Source organism: Esox lucius, chromosome 7, assembly GCF_011004845.1.
Source record: "Esox lucius isolate fEsoLuc1 chromosome 7, fEsoLuc1.pri, whole genome shotgun sequence".
NCBI classification, from domain to species: domain Eukaryota; kingdom Metazoa; phylum Chordata; class Actinopteri; order Esociformes; family Esocidae; genus Esox; species Esox lucius.
Window position 1 is genome coordinate 1,130,085 of NC_047575.1, and position 18,530 is coordinate 1,148,614.

Genomic DNA, 18,530 nt, shown 5'->3' on the forward strand with positions numbered 1-18,530 from the left:
TAGGGGCACCTAAGCCTGTGTTCATTGGTCTTCCGGTGATGACCTCATGAGGGGAGAGGCCTGTTTTCACCTTGGGCCTTCCTCTCATGTATGTAAGCACAAGGGGGAGTGCTTTAACCCAGGTCAACCCTGTCTCTTCACCCAACTTTGAGTGTTTCATTTTAATTGTCCCATTTTCTCTTTCCACTGCCCCTCCACTCTGCGGGTGGTAGGCACAGTGACTCTTTAGATCAACTCCTAAGTACTCAGACATCTTCTGAATAGCTCCGTTCACAAAATGTGATCCATTGTCACTTGACAGTTTCTTAGGAATACCCCACCTGGGTATGATTTCAGTTAATAATGCCTTAGCAACCGCTGTTGCATCAGCCTTCCCAGCCGGGAAAGCCTCAACCCATTTGGAAAACATATCAACAAACACAACACAGTATTTCTTTCCCTCGCAGGGGTTCAACTCAATAAAATCCATCATCACATGGTCAAAAGGGCCATCAGGGGGAGGATGGCTGGACTGGGGAACTGCTTGTCCCCGCCCTATATTAAACCTCAAACACACTAGGCATTTTGAACAAAAATGTTGAGCATAATTCATAAAGCCCTGTGTGTACCAATACTTATTTACAATATTCACCATCCCCCCTTTTGAAGCGTGATCTTTTCCATGAGAGAGCACCGCATAGAAATGAAACAGACATTTCGGCAAGCAGGGGTTACCATTAGGGCCGATCCAAACAGTATTCACATAGGATGCCCCTGCTTTCTTCCAAGCGGCCCTCTCTTTAGGCGAAGCCTGAGATTGCGCTTCAACAAGATCAGAGAGGGAAACTGTGGGGGTCAGATGGGTCATCTGCAAAGCAGAATGAGGGGGGGCCTCAGCAGCGGCTTTAGCAGCTGCATCTGCGCTGCGATTCCCAAGAGAAACAATATCTCTGCCTGTAGTATGGGCCTCACATTTACAAATGGCCACTTCCTTAGGTAACAAAACAGCTTCCAAAAGGTTACGAATAAGGTGGCCATGTTGAATCCGTGCACCAGAAGAAGTAATAAACCCCCTCATTTTCCACAATGTAGCAAAGTCATGTACAACACCAAAAGCATATCTACTGTCAGTGTAAATAGTAACACTTTGACCCTCAGCAAGGATGCAAGCTCGAGTGAGAGCAAACAGCTCCGCAGCCTGAGCGGAAAGGTGGTGTGGCAGTCTGTGACCCTCAACCACATCATGATCAGTGACAATGGCATAACCCACATTATTGACAGCAGAAATAGGAGATTTACCAGCACACCCATCAATATAAAAAACAAGATCACAATTTGGTAGAGGTTCATCAGACAAATCATCATGAGGGGTACACTGTTGGTTAATAACAGAGAGGCAGTCATGCGGCTCACCATCCACCTCTGTGGGGAGGAAAGTGGCCGGGTTCAAAACAGGACTCCTTACAACAGTGACATGGGGTAAAGACAGTAGAACGTTATGATAATACAGAAACCTAGCACCTGACAGATGACTAGCCTTGTCTTCCAACAAAATAGAGGCAACGGAGTGAGGAACTTGTAGCTCAAGTGGGTGATAACACACCAGAGGCCGAGACCGCAAAACAGCATCTGCTGCCGCTGCCACAGCCTTCAGACAATAGGGAAGGCCTCGTGCTACAGCATCCAGTCTAGAAGAAAAGTATGCAATTGGCCTCAACTTATCACCATGTTTCTGCATTAAGACTGAGGACATATAACCATTCTTTTCACATACTGCTTGAACAAACTTCTTCTTAGGATCAGGGAGCCCTAAAGTGGGAGAGGTAGCCAAGGCCTGTTTTAAGGACGTAAAAGAAGCATCTCCCTCAGGGGTCCACACTACCCTATCATGTGATGCGAGCTTCTGGCCGTGGGCCATGTCCTGTAAGGGCCGTACCAAATAAGCATATTCAGGAACCCATTGTCTACAGAAACCTGTCATGCCCAGAAAAGACAGAAGTTGGGTTTTAGTAAGAGGTTTTGGGATGCCAACAATGGCTTCTATTCTGTCTGCATTGAGACTTGTACCCTCTGGTGTTAGTTTATGGCCCAGAAAAATAACTTCCTGCTGGACTAGCTGTAGTTTATTCAAACTGGCTTTATGACCTTGCGAGGCCAAGTACTGTAACAACAGCACAGTGTCCTTTTCACAGGTATCCTTATCTGGGGAACAGACAAGAAGATCATCAACGTATTGAATAAGGGTGCTGCCATGTTGAAATTGGAACCCTTCCAAGTTATCTTTTAGCGCGGATGCAAACACGGCAGGAGATTCACAATGCAAATTCAAATGCAAACCAAAATTGCGAATCCTTGTGCACAGGAATGCTAAAAAACGCGTTGGCTAAGTCGACCACTGAGAAAAATGGACTATTACTCGGAACTTGAGTCATGATTGTATATGGATCAGGTACAATCGGTGCGCGCGCATATACAGCCTCGTTAACTTTTTTAAGATCTTGTACAAATCGCCAAGCCACAGGTTGTCCAACCACTTTGGCTTTCTTTACTGGGAAAATAGGAGTGCGGCAGGGCCTGTTTGGACATGGAGCAATTATGCCTTTCTCCAACAATGCTTTAAATACAGGAGCTATCCCTTCAATAGCCTCCGCTTTCAGTGGATATTCACCCTGGCATGGTCTATGGGGTCCTCTAGGTGAAACCACAAGTGTGCATTGTTAATCAACCCAACATCATATTTATGCTGTGACCACAAGGAGGGTGGAACTTCCGCTAACCTAGGATCTGTGGCAGCCACCTGGACTGCACAGACCTGACAGACCCAGTCGCCATGCGGCACAAGATGTACTTCCCGTTTACCCAAAACGGTGCACCCAAACCTCTCTCTATAGGCCTGGGCTGACACGGATTCCACTCCCACCATGTGACAAGGGACCCAGTCCAATACTTCCTTGCACCCCTTCACCCAAGGACCCAAGCTTGCCCAAGTGCCAAACAAAGGTTTAGCAAGCAGGACATGGGGGTCTGAACCCTCCACATCAAAAAAGCGAGACACCTCTCTCACATTTCGCACAGACCATGCACAAAAACCCTCTGAAGACCAGTATACATATTCACCCGTCAAAAAATCACTTTTACCATCACCAAACCACACCTTCTCAAAACCAACATCCTGACTTTCTGAAACTTTCGATGAGCCATGCAAGTCGCCCATATCCATAAACAGAGCTGAACCCTTCTCTACTCTATTCATCGCCTTATTTACCAACTCACGTGAAACAGCTCTAGGCCCTGTTTTCCCTAAATCCCATGAATAACAATAATCAACAGGCTGCTCACCATTTTGAACTACTTGCAAAACAGTACGTTTAATTCGCATGCCTTTGTCTGAACATTCCAGTGTGATCCCTAACTGTGTCATCAAGTCCCTTGCTAACAAATTAACTGGACAACAATTGGAAAACAAAAATGAATGTCCCGGATAACGCTGGCCCTCGTCGTCTACCAACAGAGGGGTTGTACATTGCTCCGTAGTCTGTCCTTCACTAGCCCCTACCGTAATTATTGTTCTACCACTCAATTTTGGAAGCGGAACCCATTCCTGGGCTCTAAGGACAGAATATCCCGCTCCAGAATCAACCAAAAATTCTCTGTTTACCATTAATTGTAAGAAACATTGTGGGTTTAACTTGGTACTCTACGTTTTCTCTAAATGCTTGTACATTAAGTGTTTGCATAACATCAATATATGCGGGGTCATGTAATGGATTGATCTCACCGGTAGACGTGTCCTGTCCTGCCCCCTCCGAGCGTCAAAACCCCTCCTCCTGGTAGCCTTCGTTTCTCCGAGTTCCCCTTGGATTGTTCACTGTAAATCCACTGGAATTAAAATTGTCTCTATTATTTTGTCCATCTTCCCTTGTGTCTTTTTCAAGACAATCGCGTACCCAATGTTCAATCGAGCCACACCGATGGCAACCTTTAGTTGTATAGGTTAGCAGACCCTCGTCCTCTGCCTCTAGTCTGTGGTCGTCCTCTCGCTCTACCCCGTCCTCGACCTCTTTGGTCATAGCTGCTGTAAAAACCTAGTTGGGCCATCTGTAATTTTGTTTCACGTTTCCCTTTATCGGTTTGTCTCTTGTCCTCTTGGTCTCCACAGACTTTTTCAGCGTGCTTGATATATGGCTAAACGATAACTATATTTGGTTTATATTGGTCAAGCATCTGGAGGAAAACACGATTGAATTCCTCTCCACCTTCTTTTTCCTGGTTGGGCAGCGAACCGGCTACGTCTCTCAGGTCGGCAGGAGACCATGGGCGGTAGACGAAAATAGTTGGGGAAGTGTCGCCTTCACCTCCAGCGGCCGGATTTGCATTTCCGCCCGTGATTCAGGAACAGCTGCAGACTTTTGCACAGTGTTATAAAGAGGAGGAGGTCGGGGAGAGTAGTCCAGGTCCACGTCCACTCTAGTAGGAGAAGCCAAAACACATTGATCAGTAGTCCCTACACTACTCTGCCTAAATCTTTTATCAGTCTCTTCTTTCCATATACCATAAGCATTCCAATCTACTTTTCGTTTCCCTTTCTGAATTTTTTAAAATTTTCCCCTGTTCGTATTCCTCCAACTTCTCTTTCAACCCATGCAACTTTCTTTGGCTAAAGCTGCCATTTTTCGGAAAATCCCAAAACTTCCCAGAGATTCAATTGTTCATAAGTCCAAACACCATACCTATCTTTCATTATCTCCGCTGGCCCAACGTAACTACGAGCGACGTTTAATGGTTTTTACCCATGTTCAGAAAACCTGGCAAATTAACATGGCGAAAAGCAAGATCTATTTTAGTCTAAATAATGTGCTCAAACACATATACTTGCGTCCTAACGCAAAGTATACTCGCGCCCTTACGCTAAAGTGCCCTAACACTTATCTCAATTAACGTGTTCCTAACACCTGTTAATAGACCCTTCGGCCCATAAGTGAGATAATATAACTGCAGATTTAAAATGTGCCCTAACACATCCAATGGCCTTTTCCCGACTGTATTGTGCTCTTACCTCCAAATTCAATTTCCACGGGCAACCTGTACTGATCATTGTGGATATACTGAATGTATAAACTGTTAAACTGTTGTAAGCATTAAGGCCAAATGTTGAATGTCTGTAGCAAAATGCTGAAACTGAAAGATGCAAGTAGAAAAAACAGGAAATCTTATTTAGATGGTTGCTAGGAAGAGGAAGTAGATTTAGCTTGGGTGTCTTAGGCAAACAGGACACAGATGGACAACGCACACACATACTGAGGAACTTCAAGCTGAAGACATAAAGCCCAAATATGACGCTTGTGCTGTATGTACACATATAAGGTATAGAACATAAATTGGACCAATGGCACACTGCTTGGCTACCTTAACGCCCCCACTTTTTAGGCGTGTTTGAAGTATAAATAATGCTGTTATGACAGTTCATGTTTAGACATTGTGCGGCGACACTTGTCTCCAAAAGCTTTTGTAATAAACGGAATATGCGGTACGGTAATTGACCTGACTCCTGGTGTTTTATTCTCCTTTCCAACAAACCAACTCGGGGAAGTGTTAGACTTCAACATCGTGCACGACTCTCAGCTGCAGCCAGGCACTCCTTTTAAACCCCACAAAGGATAGCCTTTTTAGGGGGATAATGGAATTTCCAGAAAATCTCTCTCTGGCCGTGCACGGTTAACATGTTTGGAAAAAGACTCAAACTGAGCAGGATTAGGATCCCGGACAAGCACCCCAAATGTGATGGCAATTTCTAAAGTCCAAACGATTTACGAAAATGGTAGGTAAGACAGAGGAAAACTCAAATGCACAATAAACAGTTTATTCTTGCAAGGAGAGAATACACAGGTTACAAAGTAACAATGAATAATCTCTAAAGTAACACAGAACAAGCATCCTCATTTAAAGGAGGAAGAAAGGGGTGTGGTAAGATGTGTGTCAATAAAACACATTCACATGGTAAACCTTTTCAACTTTTTAGGAGCCATAATGTCTGGACACCCAAGGATAGACCCTAAAAGGGTTATACAGATTAACTAATTCAAGAGTAACTAATCCACTGGTGCCGGCCAAGGATGCTGTTCAAGGATGTCTCCCCAAGACAAACACCAGACCCCACTCTACCTACATTCCTTTACTTATCTAAACATGGGGACTCAGTCCTTTAATCAGTAAGAATACATCAGTGTAAGAAATTTCCCTGACAAATCTCAAACAACTCAGTGTGAATTCAAAAGTAGACTTTATTGACGTCATAAAGCCGTGCAGATCTGCTGAGCAACCAATCCATGTTGGTCTGCAGAACAACCGACTTATAAACCTTAGACACACATTTCTATACTGTAGCGAGAGGGTAAAATGGGAGAGTGGTTGTAAGGGTTAACCTTAGAAGTTTACCGGGGGACGGCTAGGGAAATGAGTGCAAGGGAACGTAACCTTAGTGATAAATACAAATACAAATATTTAAATAATCTGACTCCATATTGTTTGTAAACATAAGAAAACCTCAATGACCATGATATGCTAGAAGGTAGATCATCTTTAGTCACAAGCCAAACATTTAAAAGATTATATGTTTCACGGCCTCATGGTCCTCATCAGTCAAGTCCAGAAGACAAGGGACAGTGTAGCAATACGGGAACTCAAAGACGATCAGTCTGGTCACTTTGATTTACGTATGTACAGTATCTCACAAAAGTGAGTACACCCCTCACATTTTTGCAAATATTTTATAATATCTTTTCATGTGACAACACTGAAGAAATGATACTTTGCGTGTAGCCACCATTATTTTCTAGCACTGCCTTAACCCTCTTGGGCATGGAGTTCACCAGAGCTTCACAGGTTGCCACTGGAGTCCTCTTCTACTCCTCCATGACGACATCACAGAGCTGGTGGATGTTAGAGACCTTGCACTCCTCCACCTTCCATTTGAGGATGCCCCACAGATGCTCAATAGGGTTTAGGTGTGGGGACATGCTTGGCCAGTCCATCACCTTTACCTTCAGCTTCTATAGCAAGGCAGTGGTCGTCTTGGAGGTGTGTTTGGGGTCGTTATCAAGTTGGAATACTGCCCTGCGGCCCAGTCTCCGAAGGGAGGGGATCATGCTCTGCTTCAGTACGTCATAGTACATGTTGGCATTCATGGTTCCCTCAATGAACTGTAGCTCCCCAGTGCCGGTAGCACTCATGCAGCCCCAGGCCATGGACACTCCCACCACCGTGCTTGACTGTAGGCAAGACACACTTGTCTTTGTACTCCTCACCTGGTTGACGCCACACACACTTGACACCATCTGAACCAAATATGTTTATCTTGGTCTCATCAGACCACAGGACATGGTTCCAGTAATCCATGTCCTTAGTCTGCTTGTCTTCAAACAACTGTTTGCAGGCTTTCTTGTGCATCATCTTTAGAAGAGGCTTCCTTCTGGGACAATTTGATTCAGTATGCGGCATATGGTCTGAGCACTGACTGGCTGACCCCCCACCCCTTCAACTTCTGCAGCAATGCTGGCAGCACTCATACGTCTATTTCCCAAAGACAACCTCTGGATATGACACTGAGCATGTGCACTCAACTTCTTTGGTCGACCATGGCGAGGCCTGTTGTGAGTGGAACCTGTCCTGTTAAACCATTGTATGGTCTTGGCCACCGTGCTGCAGCTCAGTTTCAGGGTCTTTGCAATCTTCTTATAGACTAGGCCATCTTTACGTAGAGCAACAGTTCTTTTTTCAGATCCTCAGAGAGTTCTTTGCCATGAGGTGATGTGTTGAACTTCCAGTGACCAGTATGATGGAGTGTGAAAGCGATGACACCAAATTTAACACCCCTGCTCCCCATTCACACCTGAGACCTTTTAACACTAACGAGTCACATGACACAGGGGAGGGTAAATTGCTAATTGGGCCCAATTTGGACATTTTCACTTAGGGGTGTACTCACTTTTGTTGCCAGCGGTTTAGACATTAATGGTTGTGTGTTGAGTTATTTTGAGGGGACAGAAAATGTACACTGTTATAAAAGCTGTACACACACTACTTTACATTGTAGCAAAGTGTCATTTCTTACATTTTGTCACATGAAAAGATAAAATGAAATATTAGCAAAAATGTGAGGGGTGTACTCACTTTTGTAAGATACTGTATATGTATGTGCCTATATCAGTTATCATAAGCACCCATACAGTAAAATGGTGTGTTCCTGGGTCTGTTATGGAAAGTACATACTTTCTATTGCCTGGTATGTAACTATTTTCTTTGATTGTGACACACGTCTGTATAATATCAGAGGATTTTTAGGTACTCTGACAATGTTTTATCTGCTTAAACCAAGAAGGGTATCAGTCCTTTGTTCCTTAGGAATTTGGTCCTTGGGGGGAAGTAAGGTCAGTTGGCCTGTTTAGTTAAACATAACAGTAAACATTATGGCAGGAAGGATAAGGTGGGGGGACAGCCCTCCCTTTGAGTAAAACCTATGTGACACAAGACAGATGGGCAACATCTTACCACAAACCTTTTTCCCTCTGCCCAACAACTCAGGGATAACTAGAATGTCATTTTCCCAGACCTAACCAAACTTCTTCGAGAATTCCAGGACTCAGGGACTCCAGGTCTGTTTGCTTAGACTTACTTATGGGTGTGTAATTACCAGTAGCCATACGAGCTTGAATATGGAGATGAATGAGTAATGCCGTAGTAATCTACATATTATGTAACACAATTTATTCCAATAAAGATATAAAGTCACAATACAAAACATAGTTACATACCAACACGATTCAACATCCTCCCAACTAGCTGTAACGAGGACGTGCGTAGAAGACCCCCATAGTGGAGGTGGATGCCTCGGAGGTAGGGATAGGTGCTGTGTTATCCCAACTGTCGGGTATCCCTCCTAAGCGTGGCCCCTGGGCTTTTTACTCGTGGAAGCTCAGTGAGGCAGAGCGCAACTATGGCGTCGGTGATAGGGAGCTGTTGGCGGTGTTTAGCACCTTGACTGTTTGGAGACATTGCCTCGAGGGAGCAAGACACCCGTTTGTAGTCTGGACCGACCACCGTAACCTGGAGAACATCCGGGCGGCGAGGAGGCTGAAACCTCGCCAGGCCAGGTGGGCGTTGTTTTTTGCCCGGTTCGATTTCACACTTTCATATGTTCCGGGTACAAAAATGCCAAGGCAGACGTGCTGTCTCAGCTGTGTGACGCGGGTGAAAGGCGGGTAGATGATACACCAATTGTGCCCGCCTCGTGCATTGTGGCGCCGGTTGTGTGGGACGTGGACGCGGACTTTCAGTGAGCGTTGCACAGCAATCCTGGGCCTCCTCAGTGTCCTGCGGATCGTCAGTACGTGCCACTGGATGTTCGTGACCATCTTCTACTGGGCCCACACGTCCCCTTTCACTGGTCACCCGGGCATAGACCGTACCGTGCGCTGCCTTACCGATACGTACTGGTGGCCTGGTCTGGCCAAGGATGTGAGGGCGTACGTGTCCTCCTGTTCGGTGTGCGCTCAGTGTAAGGCACCTAAACACCTTCAAGCGGGTAAGTTACTCCCTTTGGCCGTTCCACAACGACCATGGTCTCACTTCTCTGTTGATTTTCGAACCAATCTTCCCCCCTCACTAGGCAATACCACGGTCCTGGTTGTTGTGGACCGGTTTTCAAAGGCCCGCCAGTTCCTTCCCCTCCCCGGTCTCCCGACGGCTCTGCAGACCGCAGAGGCACTATTCACCCATGTCTTCCGGCACTACGGGGTGCCGGAGGACATTGTTTCTGACTGGGGCCCTCGGTTCAAATCTTGGGTCTGGAAGGCCTTTATGGGCCGATTGGGGGTCTCAGTCAGCCTCACCTCCGGGTTCCACCCTGAAGCTAATGGGCAGGTGGAGTGTGGGAACCAAGACCTGGGGAAGTTCCTGCGGTCTTATTGCCAGGACCGGCCAGGGGAGTGGTCGGAGTTCCTGCCCTGGGCAGAGTATGCCCAGAATTCACTCCGCCACTCCTCCACTTCCTTGACCCCCTTTCAGTGTGTCCTGTGGTACCAGCCGGTCTTGGCACCGTGGCAGCGGTGGACGACTGGTTCCGGCGCGCTGAGGACACCTGGTCCATAGCACATCGACACATCCAGCGCCAGGGACTGCCAGAAGTCCGCTGCTAACCGCCGGCATAGCGATGCCCCGGTCTACGCTGTGGGGGACCAGGCCATCCCCCCCAACGTGGTATTCGGCGTGAGTCATCGCCGGTCTTCTAGTCACGCCGCTCCTCCTCCCACGGCACTGTCATGTCTTGTTATTGCACACACCTGGTGTCCATTCCCTCATTAGGTTGCCTATATTAGTTCCTGTGTTTCTGGGTGTCTTTGTGTGGTATAGCGTACCTTTATTTAGAGTTACTAATACAAGAAACGTTTATCGCCTCCCTGCGCTTGACTCAGTTCTTCTCCACGCACTCCACTACACCTGCACTTTGACACTAGCCTAACTGTCTACTAATTATTATATAATTAAGTATTTAAGACACAATAGCACAAAGGTATGCTAGGACCTTCTGTTAAAGTTGGACTCCTGAAAATGACTACAACACAATGTGTCGGGAGGTCTCTTTGACGATGACAAACTTCCAATTATGACTACAACACAACGTGTTGGGAGGTCTCTTTAACGAGGACAAACTCAAATAACTTTTTGGAGACATGGCTATTTATCCTAAAATCAGATATATCTAAAACACTCCCCCAAATAGTCATTAGCATTACTTTACCTTGGCAAACCCTTCCATACCCTTCCACTCATCCTCAACAGACATTTCTCATTACACTACAATACACTATGGTTATACAATGATATTAGGTCCTCCCATTATGCTAATTTCTGGATGGATCCTTCTCGAATCTTCCATCAATATTTCACAACTCTCCTCTGGGATTTGCTCCCCAAGCCACTACTCATAATTACTCAGCATATTCTCTGAAGTCAAGGATTCTTTGATCCATGAGCTCACTCATCCTCCCAAAGCACTGACAAGCTACAGGTCATTCTGATATCGACATGAAATATACTGTTGCTCAGTACAGTAAGGAGAAAAACTGAGGACAGCTGTTGACCTTGACACACATACAGTGTATCTTCTTCTTCATCAATCTATCTTTACAATTAAAACGATTAAAGTGCCCATATTAGGAAAAAATCACTTTTTCTGGGTTTTGGGGTGTTCTTTTGCGTCTCTGGTGCTTCCACACACATACAAACTTTGAAAAAAAAAAACATCCATGCTGTTTTGAGTGAGAAATGTGTTTCTGAATGTCTTCTGTCTTCAGTCTCTGGGTGAGCTGTTAGAAAACTCCTCGAACTGTGAATTTTGAATATTCCCACCCTCCACCCCCCTCCCAACAGAGCATACCTAATGTCTCCACTGTCTATAGGCTCCACCCACCAGGTACAGCAGTAACTTCATAGACATCATATATAAAGGCTAGACGTCTCATGGCGCAGTCACTTCCGGCATCACCGGTGGCCATCTTGTCACAGGCAGGCTTCCTGGCGGGCTCTGTGGTACCTGATGTAAGGTGAGTGATCAGCACTAACACAAATACTCTTATCTCGCTGAAACCTTGACGGATTTACAAACGGTTTGGTTTCTTACAAACGCTATTAACGTGGCTATAATTCTGAGTGCTTGAAAATGTTGAAATTGCAGTTTTTCTTTTCTAAAAACGTCTTAATCGTGCAGCATAGTTGGATCACGGCTACTTGCGCAAGTTATCAAGGCAGATATCACAAACTAGCTGTTCGATTATAGAGGTTTTACTGACACCAATAACCATTTTATGACAACTAATCTTTTGTCTAAATTACAATATTTGTGGATGTAGTTGTCGTTATTTGCTGGCTAATAACAATAAGCTTTGAGTGAGACCTATGGCAGTTAACGTTACAGTTTAGCTGCTAACAAGCAGGTTCAGCCAGGACCACTTGGAGCTTCTCTTCAACTCCATCAGAGCATCTGGTAGGGTTCATAATTTATATTTACCAGCCGCAACACTAAGTAACACAATGCCTGTGTTTGACTATTTGTTTGCAGAACTTTTCACTGATACAGTCTGAATTGTATGCTAATGTCATTCAACCTATTTTATGTGGAAAGATCATTCAGGGGTGGCTAGTTCTAATTAGTCTTTTTTTGTAAAAATGTTTTAAGCATAAAACATTTTAAAGCATTTATTGAATATCTGTCTACTATACTCGTATATCTTTTTATTTATTTTTTAAACGATGGCTGGAATAACAACCCTAATGCCAGCCAGTTCAAATACATCTTTAGGATGTAAAGCTGATGGCCCAGTGTGGGGTTGTTAAACCATGCAGAGGCAATGTGACGGCACAGGGTGACACAGAGTCCCTACCAGCTGCAGCAGGAGGAGAAGATCTTCCATCCCCGTTTGCTGATATTCCTGCCCTAGTACATGATCACAGCTACCTTCCCGTCCACTTCGATGGTCTTGTGGACAACGCTCTCATGTACATTTCAGGTGAAGGCTAACTGAAAGTCGATTTTCCCTATAACCAGAAGTGCCAATAGTCACAATCTGGGGAAAAACAATCTCACAATTGTCCAAAAAGAGAAGTGTTCCCTTAATTTCCCCATGCTTATTAATGATTATTGTTATAAGTTATGATATTACTAACTCAAATTTTAGGATTTGTTGTGCAACAGGCTCTGAAGAAGCTGTCGTGTGATGTCTGCCGTGCCAGCCTGGTGACAGATGCTGCATCTGCCATCAAGGACCAGAGCTACCACCTGCTGACTTTAAAAAACAATGGAGGTCTGGTGATTCCATCAGAGGGAACCGTGAGGGTCATCAGGGCAGCACAGTGCCAGACGATCACAGCCCATCAAACTGCTTGAGATTGTTTACATTGTCTGAAAAAGGATCGGTTCAGAGGATGTTTGTGTTGGGATAGACAGTATGGGATAGATAGCTACCACCATAGGCTGTTAAAAATAATTCTGTCCCTGTTTTTTAAGTTAAGGCTGCACCACATCGCCAGAATTACAATCCTCAGCTTACAGAGCAACAACATGCGACAGAAGCTTAATAAAACTGTCCTTTTCAAAGGGCATTAGCCCAAGGTATGTGTTTTCAAGGTACTGTCCTCTTTTACTTCAACAGAACCCCTGACATACAATGTGGTCAGTTCAGAGATGCTTGTTATCCGGCAGAAAGAAAAAACATGTAATAATTAAAATTATTTTATAATAGTAATTTTATTATAATAGTACAAAAGTGTATCTGTTTTGTTGCCATTCTGTAGTCTAAACATAAATACCTTGTGTTTGTATATTCATTACACCTATCTGGTTCTGTTCAAGGATATTTTCATATGGAAGTCCATGGTTTTAATGGTTCATATGTATGCAGTGTCATAACTTCATCTCTGACATTTATAACAAACCAAACCGTTTGAAAATCGGTATAAAAATTTGCAAGTTATGGTTATTTAAAAGTACATGCACCATAAAACACAATGTTACGATGTGAGCGAGCGGCCTGTGGCAAGATGGCCGCCATGTGCGGACAAGGTATCTAGCCTTTATATATGATGTCTATGAGTAACTTCTCTGATATCCTCCATGTTGTTACTGATTCAGAAGCACCATTTCGAAGCACCACTTAAACTGTGCTGTTGTTGGCTGTAAAGAGGAGCACAAAACACTCCATCGCGTCCCAGCCGCAGGGGACAGAGGAGCAGCATGGCTTGAATTAATTTTTAAAGGCAATGTCCTGCTACAGTTGTCAAAAATTGTCGGTTTGTGCTAACCACTTTGAGACGGGCTGTTTCTCCAACTTCGGTCAGTACAAGGCAGGATTAGCCAAGAAACTTTTGCTAAAAGAGTACGCAATTCCAACTTTGCGTGAATACCTGCAGACGAGGGACATGTAAGTAGTTCTATACAATCAGCTGTCTTTATTTGCAATTCTACACGAACGAACCAAGAACTAACCCCGCTACCATGGTAACAGTTAGAGTGGCGTGGGCAAAGGAGCAGCAGCTAATTAATATGCAATGAGCAGCAGAAAACAGAAAACTTTGAAAGGGACTGAAACAGTGGGAAAAAAGGGAGGTAAAATCTTTCCTACAAGCTATTTCCAGCAAACAACTTCAGAAACATGTTTTATGGAACTTATAGACCTATTTTAACTTGTTGAAAAGCAGTCATAATATGGGCGCTTTAAATGTGGAAAAATCTAAGACAATTGGACTGTTGGGGAAAATAATATGACACCTGGTTAAATGTTTAATTGAATAACAGTCAATTAATACACAAGTGATTAATTGTTCTCTCTACTCTTCATCAGGTTAATGTGAAATAACAACATTTTATGAAAATATCCCTACACTGGTCACCATTAAATAGCGATCTCATGTCATCTGATAAAAGATTTCAGGCAATTTTAACATACTACCATCATAAGAAAATCACCACATACACTCACCTAAAGGATTATTAGGAACACCTGTTCAATTTCTCATTAATGCAATTATCTAATCAACCAATCACATGGCAGTTGCTTCAATGCATTTAGGGGTGTGGTCCTGGTCAAGACAATCTCCTGAACTCCAAACTGAATGTCAGAATGGGAAAGAAAGGTGATTTAAGCAATTTTGAGCGTGGCATGGTTGTTGGTGCCAGACGGGCTCAGTTACTGGGATTTTCTCGGACAACCATTTCTAGGGTTTACAAAGAATGGTGTGAAAAGGGAAAAACATCCAGTATGCGGCAGTCCTGTGGGCGAAAATGCCTTGTTGATGCTAGAGGTCAGAGGAGAATGGGCCGACTGATTCAAGCTGATAGAAGAGCAACTTTTACTGAAATAACCACTCGTTACAACCGAGGTATGCAGCAAAGCATTTGTGAAGCCACAACACGCACAACATTGAGGCGGTATTGGCTACAACAGCAGAAGACCCCACCGGGTACCACTCATCTCCACTACAAATAGGATAAAGAGGCTACAATTTGCACGAGCTCACCAAAATTGGACAGTTGAAGACTGGAAGAATGTTGCCTGGTCTGATGAGTCTCGATTTCTGTTGTGACATTCAGATGGTAGAGTCAGAATTTGGGGTAAACAGAATGAGAACATGGATCCATCATGCCTTGTTACCACTGTGCAGGCTGGTGGTGGTGGTGTAATGGTGTGGGGGATGTTTTCTTGGCACACTTTAGGCCCCTTAGTGCCAATTGGGCAGCGTTTAAATGCCACGGCCTACCTGAGCATTGTTTCTGACCATGTTTCTGACCCTTTATGACCACCATGTACCCATCCTCTGATGGCTACTTCCAGCAGGATAATGCACCATGTCACAAAGCTCGAATCATTTCAAATTGGTTTCTTGAACATGACAATGTTCCAGATCTCAGACCCAATAGAGCATCTTTGGGATGTGGTGGAACGGGAGCTTCGTGCCCTGGATGTGCATCCCACAAATCTCCATCAACTGCAAGATGCTATCCTATCAATATGGGCCAACATTTCTAAAGAATGCTTTCAGCACCTTGTTGAATCAATGCCACGTAGAATTAAGGCTGTTCTGAAGGCGAAAGGGGGTCAAACACAGTATTAGTATTGTGTTCCTAATAATCATTTAGGTGAGTGTAATGTGTCATTAATTGTCTTGAATGTAAGTAGAAGGCCAAATAATGTAGGCCAGGCTACATGTCAGATCAAATCCGACCTGATCAAATACCTGAATATTGATGCTGTGAAATGACTTCCCATAATCCCCTCATGTTCTCTCAGGGGAGCTCTAATGGGGATATGCGTACAGTCAATCGCACCAATCACCCTCGGGATTCCTATGGAAAAATGTATATAGGCCCAGCCTATGCATATAAAAAATTGGACCAAGTATTTTTATTTAGCAAATTACCTGCGATCTCATGAAAAGCATATTTGATCTTTAGAATGCTTTAATGGCTAGGGAACACAACAAATGCATCAGCAGTTTAGTGAGAGCAAGTAGGTCTACCACCTTGTGAACTGCACAGCATACCGGTTTCTTACCGTGGTAGATATAGTCTGACGTTCGATATTTGACACATATTCAGACATTCAAAGTTCAATAGCTTGCAAACAATTTAAGCTACAGATTCGATTTAGTCTCGTTATGAAAGAAAACAGTTGGACAACACTGCACAGGTTTTGGTTTTCTCGATTCTGACCATCCTTTTCAAATTGCAGGAGACATTTATGGTGACATTGCCATCAGTATGCACATAATCACAGCGCATCAAGGGAGCGTCAATGAAGTGCATCATCAACATTTTCAAATCTCAACAACTCTGACTACATCACATATAAACCTCAACTAATGTTAAACTGTTCAGGAAGAAATGAAATGGCTGCTCTTTAAAGACTGCCAAAATCTTTTCATGAATAATATAGATATGAATATATTTTCTATAAACACATTAAAATAATGTACAGTTTTATTTCAATAGTTCCTCCATGACCTAGATGCTTCAAAGCACTGTTATAATCTTCAGAGAGATGGCTCACGCATTGCACAGACTTTGGTTTCCCAGTTAAGCTCCTACACAATCTTAGGGAAGCATTTGAAAATGTTAAATATCACTAGATTTCTCAGAATTATGTGACTCCACCTCGCCAGTGTACTAACCATCAGCAGGAGTGTGATGGCAGCAGCAGACAGCTTTGATGGAGAAATATGACGGTAATCCAGAGGGTTGTTGCGGTTTCCTTCTCCAATGTGAGTTGTAATTTGGGGACCAGCCCGTCTCCGAATATGAGAAGGTGACTGCGAAAATCTCCCTTCTCACTGGGTGCGCCCTCAACTGGGCTACTGCACTGTGGGACAGTGGTTCCGGGGATCTGAGGGTGTTTGACCACCCTGCTGAGGGCGAGCGACTTCTGCGTCTAAGGCAGAGTAACAGCACAGTGTTTAAGCAATATAGCCAGCCCGTTCTGTTACCCAATTATTATTTCTTGTGGTTCTTTCTCACCCCACAACTGGCCGGAGGCAGGGCCTTCTCTCATAGAGCTCCACTACTGTGGAATGATTTGCCAATTAAGGTTAGAAATCAGTGCAAAATTTCGGGTTTCTACTAAAGATTAATTTGTTGGTCTATGATTAAGTGTAGTCTGGCCTAGGGGTGTGAAGGTGACCAGAAAGGCTTGATACTGTACACCCTTGCTGTCTTGCCAGGTGGGCTCTCATCGCCACTGGGATGCCCTCCCTCCAATGCCATTCGGGGGCAGAGTCACTGGCTTGCTGTTGTCTCTCTGTTGCGCACATGATGCAATTGGGCTGAATTCTGCTGGCAATACTCTGCCCTCATTCAGGGTAGTTGCAGTTGGTGGGTGTCCCTTTGGTTAATGGTTGGCAATGTAGGTGGATTGATTTCCAGCCTGTGGGGCTCTGTCCGGGGCCTACCCCGGATAGAGCCACAGTGTGACTGGACCCCCCGTCTCAGCCCCAAGGTCTTATGCTGCTATATTATAGTGCCGGGGGAGTAGGGTCAGTTCTCCTTCTCCACTGTAAATCCTTGTAGATCTAAGGAATGCATTTTCAAAATTTTCCCTGTCTCCTGCCCTGTTTTAAACTTAGGAGGACATGAGGTCTTGACCCACACCTCCGGAGTACCAGGCTTGAAAGACTTGTTGCTGTACCTGTCCAAAGTCCTCCTGGTTATGTTGCAGATCAAGACGATACCTGACGATTTCAGCTGCCACTCTGCTGACCCCCCCCCGGGTTGTCCCTGTCCTTGTCCATCTGGTCATGCTTCCAACCTGGAATAGGTTTAAATAAACTCTGGACTCAGCCCACATGCAATTATTACAACTTGTACTCTTAATATGTTCTCCTGGCACAGCCAGAAGAGGACTGGTCACCCCTGGTTCTTCACTATGCTTCATCCTAAATTTTGGCCTTCTTAGGGAGTTTTTCCAAGACACTGTTGCCTGAGCACTTCACTGCTGAGGAAAGGGAAAACAGTTGGAGGCATGTTAAGTGCAGTTGACTGTGCACAACTAACTGAATGGGAAAGACACTGAATGAGAGAGAATTATAGACGATGCACCAGCCCACTTTTTTTTTAAACAGTAGGCTAGTTGAAGTAACAAGGTAAGACCTAAAGAATCGGCAAACCAAATCACAATATTCACTTATAGGTTACTGTTATCCTGTGCGTTTTCAACTTTTAACGAACTGATGCGGATCACAGGATGTGTGGATGCAACACAAACTTCAAGGTAAGTGTTTTTACTTACTGTATGCTGTGTTTTGTTAATAATCTAAAAATTGTCACAAATACACGCACCATAATCGGTTTGCTGTGTTTATACACGTGTGTATTGTAAAGGCTATAGGCCTATATGTCTCTTAAGCTCACTATGGCTTTTATTTTTTATTGAACATACTGATATTGTGAAATATTATTACAAGCTATTTGCTATTTTGTAGCTATTTTTGGTTATATATTATATTGTATG